Here is a 23,359-nt window from a genome sequence, read left to right as displayed (position 1 = left end):
AAATTGTTAGGTATTTACAACTGGGTGTAACTTACCTTGTGACTGACGTTTTCCATTATATTTATCTGATGTAAGGAGACGTGATTTTTTTTGCAAAACTTTCTGTTCTTCTTTATCTCATGGAAATAACTTTTGTGTTTTATGTAAGCAACTCTACTTGTAACATCTACAAGCAGACCCTTAGTGCAATAAGGTTGTTGGTGAAGCATAGCTTCTGAACCCTGCAGACGTTTTCTGTCTGTCACCTTTTATCTTCCGCACACCCCCTATCCAGGTTGGGACCCTCTTGCTGGCCAAGAGCCCCCAGCAGACGTGCTACTCTTCTCAAAGATTTACTGACTGTTTCCTCCTTTTCCTCCTCTTTCTAGCAATGCAAAATTTTTGTAATCTGGATTTTATTCTTTAAACATAATAGCATTGACTGTTTCCTCCTCCTCCTCCTCCTCCTCCTCCTCCTCCTCCTCCTCCTCCTTTTCCTCCTCCTCCTTCTCCAATGCGCAGCAATTCACAATTTGTTTTGCTTGGATTTTATCTTTTCAACATAAGATAGACTGGTTGTTTCCTCCTCCTCTTCCTCCTTTTCCTCCTCCACCTCCTCCTTTTCCTCCGGGCAGCAAATCACAATTTTTTAGCTTGGAATTTATTCTTTCAACATGATAAGATTTACTGATAGTTTTCTCTTTCTTCTTCTTGTTCTTCTTTTTTTTCTTTTCCTCCTCCTCCTCCTCCTCCTCCTCCTCCTCCTCTTTCAATGCACAGCAATTCACAATTTGTCTAGCTTGGAATTTATTCTTTCAACATAATAAGATTGACTGATTGTTTTCTTCGTTTCCTCCTTTTTTATCTCACAGCAGTTCATAATTTTTTATCTTTGATTTATGCTTTAATCAAAATAAGATTCACTTCTTGTTTTCTCTTTTTTCTTTTCCTCGTTTTTCTCCTCTTTTTCCTCATTCATCCAACAATTCACAATATTTCAACTTGGATATAATTATTTCAACATGATAAGATTGACTGATTGTTTCCTTTTCCTCCTCTTCCTCCTCCTTCTTCTCCTTCTCCTCTTCCTTCTCCTCCTTCCCCAAGCAGCAATTCACAATTTTTCTAGTTTGGATTTTATGCTTTCAACATAATAAGATTGAGTGATTGTGTCCTCCTCCTCCTCCTCCTCCTCCTCCTCCTATAATGTGCAGTAATTTACAATTTGTCTAGCTTGGATTTATTCTTTAAACATAATAAGATTGAATGATTGTTTCCTCCTCCTCTTCCTCCTTCTCCTTTTTCTCTTTTTCCTCCTCCTCCTCCTCCTTTTCAATTTTCAATGAAGCTGAAGCTGAGGTACAGAAGGCCCATGATTATAATATGTATACATATTTTTTAAGTTCACAATAACAAATCATAGTTTATATATAAAAGGAAAGAGAAAATGCAGAAACATAAAGCAAGTTGAGAGAAGTTAGAGTTGAACCATTATGATAATGAGAGTATTTTATTGCTGAATTAAAATACAAAAGTAGCTCAAGTAAGAAAACAAAATCTATTCATTTTTCTTTAGAGAAAACCTAAAACAAAATAATAGAGTCACGCATTGCTTAATGACAGAGATTCAGTCTGAGAAATCCGTCATTAGGCAATTTCATCATCATGCAAACATCATAGAGTGTCCTTACACCAGCCTAGATAGTATGGCCTACTACACACCTAGGCTGCATAGTATGGCCCCTGACTCTGAGGCTACAAACCTGTACAGCATGGTGCTGTACTGAATACTACATGTAACTAGTACAATGGTAACGATTTGTGTATCTAAATAGAAAATGTACAGTAAAAGTACAGTGTTATAATCTTATGGGACCACCATCACAAATGTCCTTCATCATGGATCAAAACATCATTGTGTGGTATGTGACTGTATATATATATATATGGTGAAAAACTCAATAAATTCCCTGAAGTAATAATTGTACCAAATATATTTTCTGACTATAACACAATAAACCTAGAAATAAATTTATGTTTAAATTACAAGAAAAAGCCAAGCCACTGGAGATTGAAAAATGAATTTCAAAGAGAATATAAAATATGCAATTAGAATATGAGAACATTATATATAAAAATATATTAAATGTAGACAATATTACACATGGAAACAAATTGTAGCCTAAACATTTTAATTAGTAAAAAGCAGTAAAGAGAGTACTGAATGCAAGAACTGTAAGAAACTCCATATTAACTGGTCATAGTACTAAAATAACACAATGTTTACAATAGCAAAAAATTTAGAGCAACTGTATCTTTAACAATAAAAAATATTTTAACAGATGGCCAAGTGCAGTGGCTCATGCCTATAATCCCAGCACTTTGTGAGTCTGAGGAGGGTGGATCACGAGGTCAAGAGATCAAGACCATCCTGGTCAACGTGGTGAAACCCCGTCTCTACTAAATAATACAAAAATTAGCTGGGCATGGTGGTGCCCGCCTGTAGTCCCAGCTACTTGGGAGGCTGAGGCAGGAGAATTGCTTGAACCAGAAGAGTGGAGGTTGCAGTGAGTCAAGGTTGCGCCACTGCACTCCAGCCTGGGTGACAGAATGAGACTCTGTCTCAAAAAATTAAAAAAAAAAAAAGAAAAAAGCTAATAGTGTTTGTTTCTGAGTCATTAAATTATAGATTTTTTTTTGTTGTTTAATTTCTTTTACATTATCCATATTTTCAGTTTTTCTACAAGGGACATGTATTATTTGTGAAACAAAGAAATCAAGGGTCTATTAAAGATGAAAGCAAAATAATTAGGAAACAAAAAATAAGTTAAAAGAAAAAATCTGAGAGCTATTTCTCTAAAAAATATAGATAAGCCTAACAATTTTGAGAACAAAAGAGAAATATTTAAACAAGTAAATATGCAAATTAAATAATGAGAAATGGACTAAAACAACTAAAATACATATTTTAATTAAAATATTGTAAATATCATCAGATCTATTTAAATGTCAATAAACTAATAATTATCTGGAAATAAAGAAAATAGACTCTAATAAATTTATGAAAACCTGAATTAAGGTTTGGAAATGTTAACGATTTACCTTTTCCCAAAGGCTCTGGGTCCAGGTAGTTTTATAAAGTATTTATTTTAAACTTCCAAAGAATAGTAACCCCCATGTCAGAAAATCTACTTAATTCATTCAATAAATATAGCAAAAACCTGACACTAGGATATGACAATTGCAATATAAGAAAGAAACTTACAGTAGTCCCTGTAATTTACAGAGCATATGTTCCAAGGCTCTTTGTGGCTGCCTGAAACTGCAGATAATAGTGAGCCCTACAGACACTACATTTCCTCCCATACATACATACCTATGATAAAGTTTGATTTATAAATTAGGCACAGTAAGAGATTAACCACAATAACAAAAACTAAAATAGAACATGTATAACAATATACTGTAATAAAGATCATACAGATGGGTGTTCTTGCTCACTCTTTCTCTTGTTCTCTCTCAAAATATATTATTATACTGTACTATGAATAACTGAAACTGCAGAAGACAAAACCATGGATAAGAGGGACCCCTGTACAACCAATCACATTTACAGAAGAGGATGTAAGTATCCTATATAAAATACGAACATAATTTAGTGAAAAATCAAAAGAACAACAATGACCTGGTTAGATGTATTCCTAAAATAAATGTTAGTTTAATATTAGTACACCTATTAATAAAATATAGCTCTATGCATATTAATATATAAAAAAGGAAAAGCATCATATATAATTATTTCAATGGATGATACAAAAGCATTTGCTAAACTCAACTTCCATTCCTGGTTTAAAAAACTTTAAGAGAGCTAGAAATAATAGAATGGCTCTGTAATATACTAAAGAATACCACTCTAAAACAAGTTGTCAGCACTGATACACCAGACTCTCTAGTGACTAGAGAGATTCCTATTAAAATCAGGAAGAAAATAAGAATTACTAGAAATACCTGTCAAATAAAAGATTCAGACCTTTCCAAAACCACATCTTCACCTGTTTGCCTCCTTGACTTTCTCCTATTCAGGGCTCAGACAAGAGTGAAGCAAGCGAGGCCCCTAAAGGACAGAACTGAAGGATATACTCACTCTTGGGGTTATGAAAGTTTAAGGTCGACAGTTGTGAGACCCTGACAGTGAGCACCTCCTTCCCTTAAAAAAATCTCTCTTATCTCACCCTAGTTCCAGCCCTGCACATAATCCTTCTCTTTTGCAAACTATACTAGCTCTTTCTCCTTACAAACTAAAGTCAGCCATTTGTAAACAGCCAGCCAGTCTTTAGAATTGTAGATGTTTCAAGAAGAAATTAAACAGCAGTCCCCTGTGGTTCATGTGTTTCTGAATTTTCCAACTTCTCTCATCAACTAAATCCTATTGAAGCCTTCCCACCTCAACTGCTCGCTTTCCAAAGAAATGAACTTAATGAATTCTCTATAGGTAATCCTCAAAGACCAGACCCCTTTATACTCACAACATATGTGTGAAAGTTAGTAGTTGGGAAGTCAGTTTTAATATATGTCTTACAATATATATTATTTTAGGATCTTAGATAAAACCTTTATTTTAATAATTTACTGTCAGTTAATTGTTCTCTTTAGTTCAAAGACTTTAAAGAGTAAAATAAGTGGCTGGGTTCAGTGGCTCATGCCTATAACCCCAGCACTTTGAGAGGCTGAGGTGGGCAGATCACCTGAGGTTAAGCATTAGAAACCAGCCTAGCCCACACGGCGAAACCCATCTCTACTAAAAATATATAAATTAGCCAGGCATAGTGGCAGATGGCTGTAATTCCAGCTACTCAGGAGGCTGAGGCCAAAGAGTTGCTTGAACCCCAGAAGCGGGAGTTGCAGTGAGCTAAGATTGTGCCACTACACTCCAGCTTGCTTGGGAGACAGGAGACTCCATCTCAAAAAAAAAAAAAAAAAAAGTAAAATAAGGTAATATATGATATATGTACAAAATGTTTTAAGAGTGAGACTATTCTCTAAATGCTAACTATTATTAATTAATATTTCTTTTTTATCAAAATGTGCTAAATGCATATGGTCATTTACATGTTATTAGAGTGGGGCCTATCAGAGGAGGAAAAAACTATTTACAAAGTAACATGAAAACATATAGAACTTGAAAAGGCTGTCTGAATAGTATTATAATGCCTTTACTTTGCATAATTCTACAGCTCCCATATCCTAAATCTATGTCCTATCTTCCTATGTGTTTAAACAGATTAAAACTGACAGTGAACAGAGGCTTTTAATGTGTTTCATGATATTTTTTCTTCTCGGAGAGGCAAGTTCTTGCTAGGGAACATATTTCTCAAATGCATCTGAAGCTTATCATATTTAATGTTGCATTTTTAGAATCGTTTTGCACATAAATTCATCTCATTATCAAATAATTTTTCTGAAACAATTTTGTATAGGACCAAGATACTACACACATAAATAAACTGCAGTGAAGAATACAAAATTTTAAAACTATAATAATAATACACTAAGGTAGATAGAATCATAAATATATATATTCAATAAATGCCTGCTTAAATATCACTGACATTTAGAAAGTATTTCTAAGTATGGCGTTGATCAACATACATTGACTCACCTTTCCAAAGTTTTCCCTAGTCAACGGATGATTGTACTACTTACCTAATTGCATCATTGGTCTCTGACACGACTCTCAGATACTCTTTGAAATAATAATAATTAAAGACGTATTTCCGAACCCTGTAGCCCCGCCATCGTCTCTGAATCTATTAAAGTAAATAAAAAGATAAAATATGTCATTAAATATTTTTATTAAAAAATGTAATAGCACTTAAAAATTAAGGTAATTATGGCTGATAACTACTATCAAATAAAGTCTTAGGCTTTTCCATTAATATAACAGTATATTAGTTATAAATATAGGTTCTGCTCATAAATTTATTATGAAATATAAAATAAACATAATTTTAGGTTATTATAATTTATTTTAAATTATTTATAATTATTTCACAGAATACTAAACGATTGAAAGATTTGTTAAAATTTGCTTTACAAATTCCTACCATTTCCACTTCCTGGGCAAACCAATTTTTTCTTTCTTTTCATAACCAACTGACTTTAAGATTGTATTTGGTCTCATTGAAAAACACTTTTAGTTTTTGTATTTGGTCTCATTAATGGGCTTCTTAAATTCAGTGGTATCAAAATATTTAAAGAAATTCTTGTATCTCAATTGTGACATTTTAATCCCTCCTTGACAATAACAACAATAGATAACATTTATTGAGTTCATATATGCCAGGCACTAATCTGAGGGTTTTTGCTTATATGTTTGTATTTAATCTTTAGAATACTCCTAACCTTATTTACAGATGTGAAAACAGTTAAAAAAGAGAGGTTACAGTTTTTCTATAAATATACAGCTATTAGGATGAATCCAGGAATTAAATTAGGGCTTCAGAGAGCCTATTCTCATAACCATTGCAATACAGAATTGGGAAAAAAGAGAACTGTGACTTTCAAAAAAGAACATTTTCATTGAAATAATCTGCTTCTTATATCTTTTACTTCAATGCTGACATTCAAATAGTTTTATTTTTAGTAGAACATACAATCAAAGTAGGGTTTTTGTATTGTTGGATGAGTGGAATGTTAGAGGTCTGAGAGACCATACCTATGTCAGATTCTAGATATGTTATACAACCGCAGTAACAATGAGAATCAGTCACTCTTCTTCAATCCTATCTTTGCTAATATAAACATTTTTGCTATATTTTCTAATACCACTATATGAAAATTCAAACAAAATAATATGATATTAATTTGACAGGAAAAAAATACCAGAAGTTATTTAAGTACAGAAAAAGGAAATAACACATATCGAAAAATATTAACGAAATCTTGTGTAAAGATTTACCAACCTTTCCTAAAACTTTTCAAAAGATTAAATATCTATATGAATGATTCTTCCTCCTCCTCATCCTCTTCTGCCTCTTCCTCTGCCTCCTCCTCCTGGCAGCAGAAAAATTCACATTTTTTTCTCTCTTGGATTTTTTTCGTAAAACATAATAAGATTCACTGATTGTTTCCTCCACCTCCTCCGGGCAGCAATTAGAAATTTTTCTAGATTGGATTTTATTCTTTAAACATAATAAAATTGACTGTTTCCTCCCCCTCCTCTTCCTCACAGCAATTCACAATTTCTCTAGCTTGCCTTTTATTTTTAAAACATAATAAGATTGACTGATTGTTTTCTCCTCCTCCTCCACCTACTCTTCCTCCTTCTGTCAGCAATTAGAAATTTTTGTAGCTTGGATTTTATTCTTTAAACATAGTAAGATTGATTTTTCCTCCTCCTCCTCCTCCTCCTCCATCCTCATCCTCGCAGAAATTCACATTTTTTAACTTGGATTTTATTCTCTTTTTTTTTGAGACGGAGTTTCGCTCTTATTACCCAGGCTAGAGTGCAATGGCGCAATCTCGGCTCATCGCAACCTCCGCCTCCTGGGTTCAGGCAATTCTCCTGCCTCAGCCTCCTGAGTAGCTGGGACTACAGGCACGTGCCACCGTGCCCAGCTAATTTTTTGTATTTTTAGTAGAGACGGGGTTTCACCATGTTGACCAGGATGGTCTCGATCTGTTGACCTTGTAATCCACCCGCCTCGGCCTCCCAAAGTGCTGGGATTACAGGCGTGAGCCACCGCTCCCGGCCAGATTTTATTCTTTAAACATAATAAGATTGACTGATTGTTTCTTCATCCTCCTCATCCTCATCCTCCTCCTCCTCATCCACCACGCCTCCTCCTTGCAGCAATTCACTATTTTTCTTCCTTAGATTTTATTTTTTCAACATAATAAGATTGACTGATTGTTTCCTCCTCTTTCAACTCCTCCTCCTCCTCCACCTCTTCCTCCTCGCAGGAATTCACAATTTTTCTAGCTTGGATTTTTATTCTTTAAACATAATAAGATTGATCATTTTGTCCTCCTCCTCCTCCTCCCCCTCCTCCTCCTCCTCCTCCTCCTCCTCCTCCTCCTCCTCCTCCTCCACCTCTTCCTCCTCGCAGGAATTCACAATTTTTCTAGCTTGGATTTTATTCTTTAAACATAATAAGATTGATCATTTTGTCCTCCTCCTCCTCCTCCTCCTCCTCCTCCTCCTCCTCCTCCTCGCAATGCACAATTTTTCTAGCTTGGATTTTATCCTTGAAACATAATAAAATTGACTGATTGTTTCCTCCTCCTCCTCCACCTCCTCCTCAACCTCGTCCTCCTCCTCTTCCTCCTCCTCATAGCAATTCCCAATTTCTCTAGTTTGGATTTTATTCTTTAAACATAATAAGATTGACTGATTGTTTCTCCTCCTCCTCCTCCTCCTCCTCCTCCTCCTCCTCTCCCTCCTCATAGTAATTCACAATTTTTCTAGTTTGGATTTTGTTCTTTAAACATAATAACATTGACTGATTTTACCTCCTCCCCCCCCTTCTTCCTCCCCGTCCCCCTCCCCCTCCTCCTCCTCCTCATCCTCTTCCTGGCAGCAACAATTCTCAATTTTTCTAACTTCATTTTATTCTTTCTTTCTTTTTTGTTTTTTTTTGAGACGGAGTCTTAAAGGAAATACATCATCAGCGATAGAAGTGAATCAAGTTACATAGGAAAGTATTACGATATCAGATAGTATTAAGGGAGTATTTTTATCTATCACATTAAAATATCATTTAATTATAAATAAAGTAAGATTAGGAGTGCCAGAAAACCCAAAAGCTGCATGTTGGCATAATGAGAGGAAGGAAGAATGATCAGGGTTTATGATTTGGTAATATCAGAGAAGTGAATATTCCCATTTCTGAGAAAGAGATGTTAAAGGAAAGAAACTGAAATTGTCTGAAAGATTTGTGTTCAAAGAAGAAGAGCTTCCTGTAATTATATTAAAAAAAAAAATCCAACAACCTGGGCTCTTTCTTCCCCAAACCCAGCAATTACTGGAAACAGCACCAACCATATCTAGAGAGACTACAACTGGTATGCTTTCAGAAGACATCCGGATGTCCTGACTCCCTACACATCTCTCCAAAGGCAGGCTAAAATTCCTCTCCAAGATAATTCCTTTTATTCAAAATTGGACATTAAAGAATGTAGTAAGTAAGCGATGGTTAAGGTAACAAATTAAAACTCATCCACACTGAAGTATAATTAATCAATCTTTAAGTGGCTTTCCCAGAGATGAGTGGTAAAAAGAGCTGGAGGAAACAGCATTTGAGTGGGTGAAGAAGCTGCCACCAGTGAAATGAAGGATCTAAAATTTATTGTGCTCCATGAATGTGCCGGGTATTATGCTAACTGCTTTTATTCTCACAATATCCTTGTGAATAGGGCATGATCTCCATGTTAAAAATGAAGAAACTGAGGTTAATTTGCTAAGGGTCACATAAGCAGTAAAACAGTAAATGGAAAGTCAGGATACAAACCCGGGTTTCTCTTACTCCAAAGCCCACACACTCTTTCTACTAAAACATCTTATATGTATACTGTAGAAAAAGAGAAAGTAGTTTCAAAGATCGTATTTTCTTATAGAGAGTCTAGTTTAGCCAATAGCTAACTGATATTGTCAAATACAATATATATGAGATTCTACTATATTTCCTATTACAGAAATGAATGACATCTTAAATTTTGCCTATTCTGTTAGTATTCCAGTACTAGTACATACACTTTAAATTTTTTAAAATGTACTTTCAAGAGGCAAGATAATTTTTGATAACATTTATTCTTAATTTCAACGTGAATGGGTTACTACTTAAAAAAAAAAGAAAAGAAAAATCACTTGTATTCATGTCCTTCAAAGTAATTAGCAACTTTCAAAAGTGATTGGTATAAAACAATTATTGTCATTGATCAGCTCCCAAGCTCCCAAACAGCACGTTGCAGGAAAAAGGAAGAGAGAGAAGAGAGAGAGAGAGAGAGAGAGAGAGAGAGAGAGAGAGAGAGAGAGAAAGAGGAAGAGCGAGAGTGTGTGTGTGCATGTGCGTGTTTTCTATTGAACACCTATTTGGAGACTGGGACTGAATTTTCTGAGTCTGAAATAAAAGATGCAGAGCTATCATCTCTTAAAAAAAAAAATGCCACTAAAAGAGAGAGAAAATGTTTCCTCTCTTAACATGAAAAATGAAGGTATGGGGCCGAGAGTAGTGGCTCATACCTGTAATTCCCGATCTTTGGGCAGTGTAGGCAGGCAGATCACAAGGTCAGGAGTTCGAGACCAGCCTGGCCAATATAGTGAAATCCATCTCTACTAAAAATACAAAAAATTAGCCAGGCATAGTGGTAGCTGCTTGTAATCCCAGCTACTTGGGAGGCTGAGGCTAGAGAATCACTTGAACCTGGGAGGTGGAGGTTGCAGTATGTTGAGACTACACCACTGCCCTCCAGCCTGGGCATGAAACAAGACTCCATGTCTCAACAACAACAAAAAAAAAAAAAAAAAAAAAGAAAGGAAAAATGAAGGCATGGAAAACAATTTCTTGTTAATAGTTCACTCAGTATTAACACTCTAAGTGTATATGAGAGCACAGACGTAGAACTCAGTTATTCACAATTATACTTTTATTAGAATGCTCAACATTCTAGAAAAGACTGTACATTGAGCACAGAAATAAAGGTTTACTAAATCTTTAAAGATTGGAATGTAAAAAGTAGTACTATAACCCAAGTTTTCATTATCGGTATCACTGCATTGTCATGCCACAACCACGTATTTATACATAATCTTATATGAAAATATAGTTTCACACATAAAGGACATACATGTAAACATCTTAACTAGATATTTTTAGCAAAGGATTCTGGATAATTATTTAATGTGCAGTTTCCTCTCTTTAATATTCTGTTTCCCCATTCTCACTGGCTTTCTCTACAAATCTATTTAATCGTTTCATAATGATATTGGTTCTAGAAGTTGAAGGATAAAGGACAAAATAAACTGCTACATGGAGATGAAACATTAAAATATCTGTTCCATCATCAGATAAAAGCTTGATGTTGTCTAGGTGGCCCCTTCTTTTCTTTCCTGGGCTGACATTTTGGGATACCCTGTTTTGTATAAATAAAACTGTGTTATTCATTCTGTATTCCCAGAATCATAAAAAAATGTCTAGGATATAAAAGACCTTCTATATCCTTTCTGAATTAATTTACCTATCTATCTCTAGCTATGTAATCTTGGTGTCATTATTCTAAACACAAATGGTTACTTCATAGTATTGTTAATATGAAAATAGTATTGTAAGTCCTTTAAGGGATGAATCTTTATATATCTGACACATATTTAATCATTTTTAAGTAAAGCTACCATATAATCTTTTCTTTCTTTTTTTTTTTTTTTGGTATTTTAGACACAAGTGGGAAACAAAAGAATATGGTTACTTGATATATCGTTAGATTAATTTTTGTAAATTAAAATGTTTATTATATATGGAGAAAGCTCTAAGGGAAATAAGCCAATAAAGTGATGTTATTTTGCAAATTTGTTGTTTTAAGTGACTTTTGTTCTACTGTTCCTCTTGTTACTATTACTTCTTTTCCCTAAATGTGAGCATTTCTATCTGAACAAAATTGTCTGGGTTGCTATAATCAAGTTAAATAATTTAAAATAATACAGAGTCCATTGAAATTCTCCAAATTCTAGTGGAATTTCACCAAGTAAGTCTACGTGATTGATCAGTAACAGGTACAAGGATTCCAGGGTAAAAGAAATTTTACTTGAAACAATTAATTACATCTGTAGTTCTTGAACACTCTGTAAGCTTTTGATTATTACCATTTTTTCATTCCTCACAGATCTTTGAAACTAAGATAAAAACATATGATGGAATTCATTTTAAAAGAGAGAGTGTTAAGATGCTGCACACCAGCATTTCTTGAAATTTGCATTCATGTGATACTGCTCCAGTTGTTGTAGGGCAGACTAGCAAATGAAGACTCAAGATGTATGAGATGACACAATGGAGGCTTTTCAAAGGCATTTCAAGGAACAAATATTTCCCATAGACTTAACCTTTGTTATGTTCCAGGGTCTGTGCAGATTATATATCCCCATTGTGTTTAGTTTGTTGAAGACTAGTATACTCTAAACATTAATTTAGAAACAGCACTTGACTATATCAGCCTAGTAACAATTTTGTGGTTGTTCCTAATGTTTTAAAAATGTTAGAGTCCTCTTTTCTTTTTCATTGATGCTTTGGGCCCAAAACTGGCATGGGAGAGGTATAAATGAAGCTAAATACAGACTTTTAAATTTCAAAATCTGTGTGATCTGCACCCAGGACTTCAAACAGAAAAGAAATGACCAATTCTCTATGTTGTCATTTGTTACATCCTACACAAAAATCCATTTACAATTGGAGCAGGAAAGAAGGGTGTTTCATCTAGGCTTATGAAAGATGACAATTCCTGCTGTTAACAATAGGAATGGGGGAGGCCACAGCCTGAATATTCTTTTAGATGGTGAGGATTTTTTTTAAAGAGTCATTTAATTCTGCCTACAAGGGGAAGCATGTGACACTGCATTGGAATGCCTCAACTTACTCCTTAACTAATTGTCACTTAGAATTCCTGCATAAAATGTACAACCAATAAGGATACTCATGAATTATCAGGCCACAAGGTCAGTTTTCCTACACCTCAGAGAATTGGTTATTATGATCACAGAGAAAAGTTAAAATATTTAAAATACTTAGAATGGTACCTGGAAAGTAGTAACTGCAATACAATTGTTACTCATTATTATTATTTACCAGTGGTTCTGACCTACCAAGATTTGGGAATAGATGACATGGCAATCTTTTTCTTGCCTAGCTTCAGAGATCCATTTTGTTTTTCAAAAATTAGCTGCCACATTAATTTACTTACAATTGAACTCTTCATAAGATACCACAAGATGATAAACATTTCATATCAAAAACTGATATCAAAAGTATGAATGGCACCACAGACAATATGAAATGGGCATAAAACAAAGTTGAAATAAACAAATTTGTCTTTTGAATCTACTAACATTAGCATAAACTTCATTAAAGAAACAATTATGTTTTGGGAGAATTGTACGGCATTCAGTTGAAAACAGTGTTATATCCCATGTAGGAAAAATTAAGTCTAATTTTTCCCGCACACTCTAACACATTGTAATCTCACTCTTGGAACATTACTAATCTACTCCCCATCCTTCTTCTCTACAAAGTTCAACGTAGCCAAATAATTGCAGCAGGAGTCAGACAAATACCTCAGCAGATAGGGGCGGGTCCCTGGTGAAACTCCACCTTCAAGCTGAAAACAGACGGAAGGCTGAAAGACCAGACTGCTGGTTCCAGATAAAACCTGTGACCCACGGAGAGAACTTCTGTTCTTGTTTGCCCAGTTTTTCCCAATTGGTTCTTTCTCAATTATGTTTTTTTTTTGTTTGTTTTTTTTGAGACGGAGTTTCGCTCTTGTTACCCAGGCTGGAGTGCAATGGCGCGATCTCGGCTCACCGCAACCTCCGCCTCCTGGGTTCAGGCAATTCTCCTGCCTCAGCCTCCTGAGTAGCGGGGATTACAGGCACGCGCCACCATGCCCAGCTAATCTTTTGTATTTTTAGTAGAGACGGGGTTTCACCATGTTGACCAGGATGGTCTCGATATCTCGACCTCGTGATCCACCCGCCTCGGCCTCCCAAAATGCTGGGATTACAGGCTTGAGCCACCGCGCCCGGCCTCTCAATTATGTTTTTTAAACAGTTGACGACTGCCTTTTCCAATATTACCTACAGCCCGCCCTTCCCCTATCCTGTGCCTATAAAAAGCCCAGAGTCAGCCACACTGGGGGAGACGACCTAATTTCAGGTGAGGGAGACCACCTTCAGGCAGCTGCTCCACATAACAGGTAGCAGTGGTGGGGCCAAGCCAGCCCCGGCGCCACAGGCCAGAGCAGGGCAACGGGCTGACCCAGCTGTTCACGTGCCACCATCCATCCAGCCGCAGATAGTGGGAATAAAATCGAATTTGCATGTTGTAATACCCCTTCTGGGGCTCCGGGGTTGTGGGCACTCCTGTCTAGCACCACTGTGTTCCCCTCGGGGCAAAATAGCTAGTCCATCTGCAAGCCTTGCATGGAGCCTGCCCCTGTGCCGGTGTTGGGAATGGCTGGCCAGACCCTGCACTCACTTTCTCACACACCCGCTCTCCCCAGGGACTGAGTATGCAATCGCTGCAGCCAGAGGCTGGAGTACAAGCCAGGCACAGCCAGGCAGGCTGAGTAGACAAGTAGACAAGGCACCTCCTGCTATATAACCTCTGCAAAGGTGACAAGAAAAATTCTGCACCACAAATCAAAGGAGCATTGACCTAGTAGAGGGTACAGATAAAATAAGAAGTCCTTAGAAAGAGGGAGAACCAAGGAAACAGAATCCACTGAAGTCTGGCTAGAGCCCAGTCTAACTTAAGTGCAGAATTTGGTGAGTTCCCTTTTTAAATCCTTGCTTTCTCGCTGGCAGTCAGTTTGATTACAGTACACTCAGGTATCCCTCACCTATATCTCTTTATTCTTAAGGAATAAGTTTCAGAATCTGGAGTCAGTCTATTGGAAAAATAGAGACTTCAGTAACAAGTTTGAGGCTGAATGTATATAGTCTTGGTCTTGGGTTATTTCCCTTTACAAATGTAAGAATTGAGTATAAGATATACATCATTTTGTATGAGAGATTTCTTCCTGGATGGGGTCAGCCAATCAGCAAAAGCCATAAGCAAGAGAAAACACTAAATATTGAAAAACATGAATCAAGGTAATGGGAAAAAGGGAAAAGAAATAGACCTTTGGATGGATAAAATAACTCCACTAAACTCTACTCATTTGCTACCTGGGGATATTTTTAAATGGGTTTTCCTCATATAAGTAATTCTTACCCTATCTTTATAATATTGTCAGGAATCAGATGCTCTTAGCTCAGCATCTGGTGGGCTAAGGTGACACCCAAGTGCTCACTACATGGAAAATGGAGGGTCAATTTTACACAAGGCTGTCAGACTATATACAATCGTACATCTAGATGGTAGAGGGAGAGAAATGGCTTGAGCAACTGAATCAGCTCATGGAGTTTGCATAAGAGACTAAAAGCTGTTCAAAGTAAGAGAACTGAAAATAAAAGTTGGGAGCCAAATTTAAATGGGATCCACAATGGAGTAGACAAGATGCTGGAGGAAAAGCAGAACTCTCATCTGGAGTAAAGTCAAATTGAAGACTAAAAAGGAAATAAAGTGTCACAGAGAAAGAGGAGGAATAGGGCCCCAGGAGCTAAGATAAAAATTTACTGAGCAATTTATTGCTATATTAATTGACTGTCACCGGCCTAGCAACAAATCAGCAAGAGGGGTTTTGTAAAGGCATACTGTGGGTTCTGACAGCAGCTTATATCATAGCAAACCTCCTTCAAATCGGTATGTGTTACGATACTTCACCAAAACCCTACATCTCATGAAGTCTTCCATTTACATGTGAACTGCACCAACTACATTGTACCTTACCAAGTCCAGTTTATCTACATCACATAGCACAGTCAGATAATCAAAAAAGCCTTAAAGATCCCCCAGCAAAGGCTTAAATAATTTCCAACAAAGGCACTTTGAAACTTAGAAAAAATGTATTCAAAGCAAAGGATGTTTTTCACTCCTTGTTTAGAAAAAACTGGGCCAGCATTCATTGATTTATTCAAGGATATTTATTTAACCACCTGCCACAAGCCAAGCATTGAAGATACAAAGATGAAGAAGACAGTATCTGGGCCTCAAGAGACTCACAGTGTGTAGGGAGGCGGGGGTGGGGTGGGGTGGAGACAGGCATGTAAATTAGTAAGGATAATAAAACATTACAGGTTCTATAACAGAAGTATGTTGATGATAAAATAGGAACATAAAAAAGGAGAGTGGTGAATTCTACAGGGGTTGGGGACTCATAAAGTCTTTAAAGAAAAGGTGACCCTTTAAAAAATAAATGCAGCAAATCAGGACATTAATATCTATTACACAAAAGAAAATCACATACATAGAATTTGTTCTTCATTACAAAAGAGTGATATCTATTTAGGGATGGACAGGCTATACGTTTGTAAAACTCCTGTCATTTCAGAAGTGCTCCACTAGCCTCTTTGACAATTGAATACATTTTGGTTGTCATGGTAACAATCAATACCCAAATATACAACTTATAATAGGCTTTGTTCACAAGGAAAATTAGGACAAAAGTTTTGTTCTTATATATTGTACATGAAGATCTTAGTCATAATTTGGGTACATATATATCTGCCCGGATATTATTGGCCATACAGATACCCTTAGAGATTTTTTTTCTGAACACTCACCATTCATGTTTATATCTCTTCTAGGGTCGTTATTTTGAAGTAAGTTACCAGGTAGCTTATGAACTAATAAAGCAGAATTGCATTTATTAGAAATAAAACTTCGGCTACTGGTATCCAGGTTAGCCTCTTTCCAAAGCAAAATACATAGTCAATACAATGTTAATTTACCCACTATGGTTTACCCCAGCACTTTCAGAAAGAATTTTACTAACTTGACTCACTCAAAATAAAATCCATCATTTGAAGAAGAACTAACAGATTAATGAAAGAGAATATAAAACAACATAGATTTTAAGGACACTAATAAAATTCACTTAAGAAATTTCTCCATTTATAATAGCTTAGCAATTACATTATTATCCTATTGTCTGAAACAAAGGAAATCATATTTTTGTTGTGTCCATTCTCAAGATGAATGCAGAAACCAAGTTCAAGCTCCATAATTGTTAAATTCAGTTTTCTATTAGGAAAATAACACATTAAAGATGAACACAGAAATGATAGAAATAAAACTTCTAAGCTGGAAACTGACTTCATTACTGTTAAATCATATTAATAATTTCTAATTGATTTGTATTGGGCAGGCATCTTATATTCCAGAACCACGTTCATCTATTTATCACAATGTATTCTATATGACATATGGAAACTAATACATTACTTCATTAATATTTAAGTCTTTCTCTAGTTATGGCTCAGAGATATTTAACATTCTAAAACATAAGCATTTATAATTACATGTTTTACATTTTACTCTAATTTTTAATACTGCCAAGATTATTTAGCATAACTAACTTTTTAACTACATACTCTTTCTCTCTTTACCATTAGCATATCAATCAAATTTGCATTATTCTGCTTTGCTCATTTTATTAAAAGCAAATTCAGGGCACAATTGACTTTTCATTTGTTTAACAAGTGAAGAAATATTTACCCTGACAGCCCTTGTTCATTGTAGAGATTCATCATCATAGTATAATGTGCTACCTGTGAATCAAGAAGAAAAGATGGCATACATTTCAGTTACACAAAGACAGTGCAGCCTATTTTTACATATAAAAGATAAGAATCTTTATACATAATACATAATAAGAGTTCTAGCCTTAGAAAAATGAAATCAAACGTTGTATTGAAGAGATAGGCTTCCTAATACATAATGCAAGCTTAACCAGAAAAATCTATGGTAGTCAAACTAGGAGCTAATGGAGATATATGATCATAAAATGCTGTCCGCTGAGTTTGATAAACAATGGTGCTCTACTGAGAATAGAATAACAAAGCAGAAATATTCACAACTGCTGGTGACATGTAGTATTGTATGATTTATTCACTGGGGTTCTTTTAGCCAAAACTCACAGAAACATAAAAGAAATTCATATTTCAAGATGTCTGGGTTTAATGAAAAATTCGAAGAAATGCTGTCTTCAGTCGAAATTGTTCAAGAATATGGATGCAGTGATGGAGCAAAATTGTGCCTTCCAACCATCTATGCAAAATGTTATGTACTTAGCTGCCTCCTGAGTAATCCCTGGGAATTTTGTTTCATTTAACATTCATTTTAACACCATAAAATCATAAATACAATGATATCATGTTACAGCAAATCCCTTGATATAGTGAAGACTTCCTGAAGTGTTGGTTTCTCTCTAGTAAAGACACTTTTATCTATTAATATACAAATTTCTGTTTCAGTAAATCAGTTGACAATGTAGCTTATTTTAATGAAAATATTACTTTAAATAAAGCTTCCCCATCTGCTCTTAATTAAAAATATAAAATTAATATAATTCATGACAGTACAATAAACAATAAAAGCAATGAGATACATATAAGATATTTTTAACTTTATTTTTATTCAATCAAAATTTATTCACTATAACTTGAGCCCAGGTAATAGGTATTATGTTTCAGTCAAAAATCAGAATAAAGTGCCTTAACTCTTTATACAGGGGCTTTCTGCCCCATGACAAACAGAAATTCATATAAAAAGGTTTCACTGTAATTAGTGTTGTTTGAATTGCCTGGTCTGATCCAAAGCAAACTGTCTGTGGAGAACAGCAGGGCTGGATTATTTATCAACAGTCTGAGCAATTTACAAATGGTTGGGCCGGGCGCGGTGGCTCACGCCTGTAATCCCAGCACTTTGGGAGGCCTAGGTGGGTGGATCACGAGGTCAACAGATCGAGACTATCCTGGTCAACATGGTGAAACCCCGTCTCTACTAAAAATACAAAAAAAAAATTAGCTGGGCATGGTGGCGCGTGCCTGTAATCCCAGCTACTCAGGAGGCTGAGGCAGGAGAATTGCCTGAACCCAGGAGGCGGAGGCTGCGTGAGCCAAGATCGCACCATTGCACTCCAGCCTGGGTAACAAGAGTGAAACTCCATCTCAAAAAAAAAAAAAAGAAACGGTTGGCCGGGCACGGTGGCTCACGCCTGTAATCCCAGCACTTTGGGAGGCCGAGACGGGTGGATCACGAGGTCAACAGATCGAGACCATCCTGGTCAACATGGTGAAACCCCATCTCTCCTAAAGATACAAAAAATTGGCTGGGCATGGTGGTGTGTGCCTGTAATCCCAGCTGCTTAGGAGGCTGAGGCAGGAGAATTGCCTGAACCCAGGAGGCAGAGGTTGCCGTGAGCTGAGATCACGCCATTGCATTCCAGCCTGGGTAACGGGAGCGAAACTCCGTCTCAAAAAAAAAAAAAAAGAAAGAAAGAAACAGTTGGTTGCAATATGTTATTTACAAATGAACACAACGGTGTTTCTTCATTTTAAATTCTTTTTCTTCATGATGGTAAGCAAGGCATAATTGGTGTTTGAGGTGATTTAAAATATTTACTTTAATATTGCACTTCTTGAAGTCATATTGAAGCAGACATTGCTATTAAGCATTTCTATAAAGAAGAAATACATTGAATATTATATATTTCCAAAAGTTTGGATTCCAAAAAAGATGTTTCTTGCCTTTATTATATCACTGTTTAGTTACCAGTAGAGTGTATGTGTGAGCTTCTGAGCCACAGACCCAAGTTCAATTCTTGACTTTGCTTTTAACAGCTGTGTGGCCTTGAACCACCTACTGAAAGTCTCTCAGTCTTCATTTCCATGCTTATGAAACAGGTCATTATATATTTCATTGAGTTGTTGTGAAGAGTTAAATGATATACAGTATCTAAGGTGCTCAGGACATAGTTGATAGTCATTATGAAAGGGATTATCAGCAGTGCTCACGTTACACATTTTGTAGTTAAAAGTATGTAATTTAACTATAAGTAAAATTCCAAAAAGTATAAAGGGCTCAATTTTATTATGAACTAACAGGAAAAAGAGATTCAGATTTTGAGCCTAAGAATTCTGAATCCTGTCGTTAAGAGGTAAGAAAGCACTTTGATTCTCACACATTATTCTTACGTGAACCACTAATTGACACCACGTTTATTCTCAACTGTCTAGCCCAGATGCTTTAGAAAGAACTGAAAGAAGCATATGCAACTAAAATAGTCATATTCATAGAGACAGAAACTAGAAAGTGGTTACAGGGGCTGGAGGGAAGGGAGAGTTATCGTTTAACATGTACAGAGTTTCAATTTGAGAAGATGAAAAAGTTCTGGAGATTAACAGTGGTGTGGTTACATAACAGCCTGAATATACTTAATGCCACTGAATAATACAAGTAAAAATGATAGAAGTGGTAAATTTTATGCTATGCATATTTTACCACAAGTTTTTAAAAAACTACGTATGTAATAAACCCGCACATTCTGCACATGTACCCCAGAACTTAAAGTATAATTAAAAACACACACACAAGAGAATATATAAATAGCTACATTACCTGATAATGAATGGAAGGCACTATGGTAAGATTACTACACAATGCAATAAAGTCTGCTGGAAATAATTAAGAGTGGAAGACCACTCTACACAGGAGTGGGAGGAAGGAAAGATTCCTTATTGTTGTATATTTGTACTGCATGTAACAAATGACAGATATTTTAGTAAGGCCCAGCGCTGTGACTCATGCCTGTAATCCCAGCACTTTTGGAGAACAAGGTGGGCGATCACCTGAGGTCGGGAATTTAAGACTAGACTGGCCAACATGGTGAAACTCCATTTCTGCTAAAAATATAAAAATTAGCTAAGTGTCGTGGCAGGCGCCTGTAATCTCAGCTACTCAGGAGGCTGAGGCAGAAGAAGTCCTTGAACCCGGGAGGCAGAGGTTGCAGTGAACTGAGATCATGCCACTGCACTCCAGCCTGGGCGACAGAGTGAGACTCTGTCTCAAAAGAAAAAAAAAGAGGCTTGAATAAAGTGTGTTCTGGCAGCATATTATTGTACTCCATGTGGGAAGGAGAATAGCTTAAAGTCCTTTCCTCCAGAGAGCATTCCCTGACTTCCCAGACTACAATTAGGCCTTTCCATGTTACAGTCTCATAGCTCTTCATAATATTTACCACAATCATATTTAAAAATTATTTAATGATGGTCTCTTCCACTAAACTTGAAAACGTCGAAGGCAATAATCTTGTCTATTTTGTCCCATACTGTATTCCCCATGGCCTCAGGAGAGATCACTGGTGTCACTCCTAACACTCAATCTTTGTCTTACCAAAGGTGCTAGCTGAGGGAGAAACATGCCTGTTGGCATATTCCATCCCAGTGAAAAGTGCCACTCACAGGCTTCCCTCACTAGATCTACTCCCAACATTGAAATCTTTCCCTACTTTAGGATGACAAATTGCTGAGGAATCCATGAGTGCCCTATCCTCTTCATAAGTTAAATCCTGGGTGATGATAGGAAAAAGACTGGCAAACATGAAAGGAGCTGTTGAGAGACATAGAAGAAAATAAATATATTTTACTAATTAAAACTTTATGTGTCAGGCACAGTACCCAACATTTTACATACCAGTAAATTAACTCATACATAATCCTTTCAATACCTCTATGAAGAAGAGAATTATTATCCCTATTTGAGAAAAAAAGATACCGCTGTGGAGAAAGTATTGTAATATACCCAAGGTCACATCTATAGTAAGTGTCGTAGCTGACATTTAATCCTTGGTAGTCCTGCTCCAGAGGTTGGGTTTTTTGCTTTTTGTTTTTTGTTTTTTGAGACGGAGTTTCGCTCTTGTTACCCAGGCTGGAGTGCAGTGGCGCGATCTCGGCTCACCGCAACCTCCGCCTCCTGGGTTCAGGCAATTCTCCTGCCTCAGCCTCCAGAGTAGCCCGGCCAGAGGTTGGGTTTTTAACCATCCCTGCTTCTAAAGGAGAAGAGAAATGAAGAGAGGAGAAGAAAGGGAAAGTAAAATGGAAGAAAAGGAAAATACAAAAAAAATTTTATGTAGGGGCCGGGCGCGGTGACTCACGCCTGTAATCCCAGCACTTTGGGAGGCCGAGGCGGGTGGATCACTAGGTCAAGAGATCAAGACTATCCTGGTCAACATGGTGAAACCCCGTCTCTACTAAAAATACAAAAAATTAGTTGGGCATGGTGGCATGTGCCTGTAGTCCCAGCTATTCGGGAGGCTGAGGCAGGAGTATTGCCTGAACCCAGGAGGCGGAGGTTGCGATGAGCCGAGATGGCGCCATTGCACTCCAGCCTGGGTAACAAGAGCGAAACTCCGTCTCAAAAAAAAAAAAAAAAAAAAAAAAAAAAAGAACCTCTTCTTATGCAAGAAGTTTGGGTGTAGGCAGAAGAAGAAAGCTGCTAGTGGTTTTCTTACCCATCGTCTATTAATATGTTGGTACTAATTATCTTTTCAGAATGGTTTACTTTTATTTTATTTAATTTATTTTTGAGACAGGATCTTGATTTGTCACCCAGGCTGGAGTGCAGTAGTGCAATCTCGGCTCACTGCAACCTCTGCCACACAGGTTGAAGCGATTCGCCTGCCTTAGCCTCCCCAGTAGCTGGGATTACAGGCATGTGCCACCAAGCTCCGTTAATTTTTATATTTTTAGTAGAAACGGGATTTCACCATGTTGGCCACGTAGGTCTCGAATTCCTGGCCTCAGGTGATTCGCCCGCCTCAGCCTCCCTGAGTGCTGGGATTACAGGCATGAGCCACCACTCCAGGATACTTTCATTTTAAAAAGGCAAATGACTGTAATCCCAGCACTTTGGGAGGCCTAGGCGGGTGGATCACGAGGTCAACAGTTCGAGACCATCCTGGTCAACATGGTGAAACCCCGTCTCTACGGAAAATACAAAAAATTAGCTGGACATGGTGGCGCGTGCCTGTAATCCCAGCTACTCAGGAGGCTGAGGCAGGAGAATTGCCTGAACCCAGGAGGCGGAGGTTGCGGTGAGCCGAGATCGCGCCATTGCACTCCAGCCTGGGTAACAAGAGCGAAACTTCGTCTCAAAAAAAAAAAAAAAAAAAGGCAAATGAGTCAAAGAACAATTGAGTTCAGTGACGTTTGTGAAATCCTGGAGGCTCAAATCCCTAGGTAGATGGGGAGCACTCGGAACTCAGTGGGCTAGTGAGCCAGGGTGAACCCGTCAGGGTATTGAATCTTGAACCCGAAGAACGTAGGTTTCATCAAATCAGAGTGGTGATATCGAAGAAAAAAAACACTTTACAATTTTATCTATGCTGAGAGTTTCTCTAAATCCTCTCACACTGAGTATCTATGGCCCCTATCTATTTAGAATTTTGTTGTGTGGTAATACAAACAAACGATTATGTTTCCAGCCCATTAAGGGGAGAATTGGGTGTTACTTAATGAATTAGGGAAATCGTTAATTGGAAACTCCCGCTGAGGAACAACTGATAGCAAGTTATGCCAGCCCTTTACGCGATCCTTCTCTTTCTGACTTACCTGTTCCTAAAGTAGTACTCATTTCCTACAGTCAACGACCTAGCTTGCAGCCGGGCTAAAGTGGCCATGGTCTCTTGGCCTTCGCTTTACAACTGGTGTGCCTACCGGTGTCCATGGTAACTGGGC

At 37.0% G+C, this 23,359-nt stretch overlaps 1 long non-coding RNA gene across 5 annotated transcripts; it reads right to left on the bottom strand.

Annotated features, from left to right (window-relative positions):
- Window positions 1-467: 467 nt before the first annotated feature.
- LOC128928825 (uncharacterized) lies at window positions 468-23,327 on the bottom strand. Of its 5 annotated transcripts, XR_013521259.1 has the most exons (6): window positions 23,234-23,327; window positions 21,133-21,233; window positions 17,340-17,392; window positions 6,942-7,032; window positions 5,683-5,786; window positions 468-1,333 (listed from the first exon to the last, which is right to left on the bottom strand). It is a non-coding gene; the product is annotated as an uncharacterized LOC128928825 (long non-coding RNA). The 5 variants fall into 5 exon arrangements; XR_013521258.1 differs by lacking the exon at window positions 6,942-7,032; XR_008474443.2 differs by lacking the exon at window positions 21,133-21,233.
- Between the last annotated feature and the right edge of the window lie 32 nt (window positions 23,328-23,359).

The sequence above is a fragment of the Callithrix jacchus genome, chromosome 8, assembly GCF_049354715.1.
Source record: "Callithrix jacchus isolate 240 chromosome 8, calJac240_pri, whole genome shotgun sequence".
NCBI lineage: Eukaryota > Metazoa > Chordata > Mammalia > Primates > Cebidae > Callithrix > Callithrix jacchus.
Note: the sequence above shows the minus strand (reverse complement) of the source record. Positions and strands in the feature narration are given on the sequence as shown.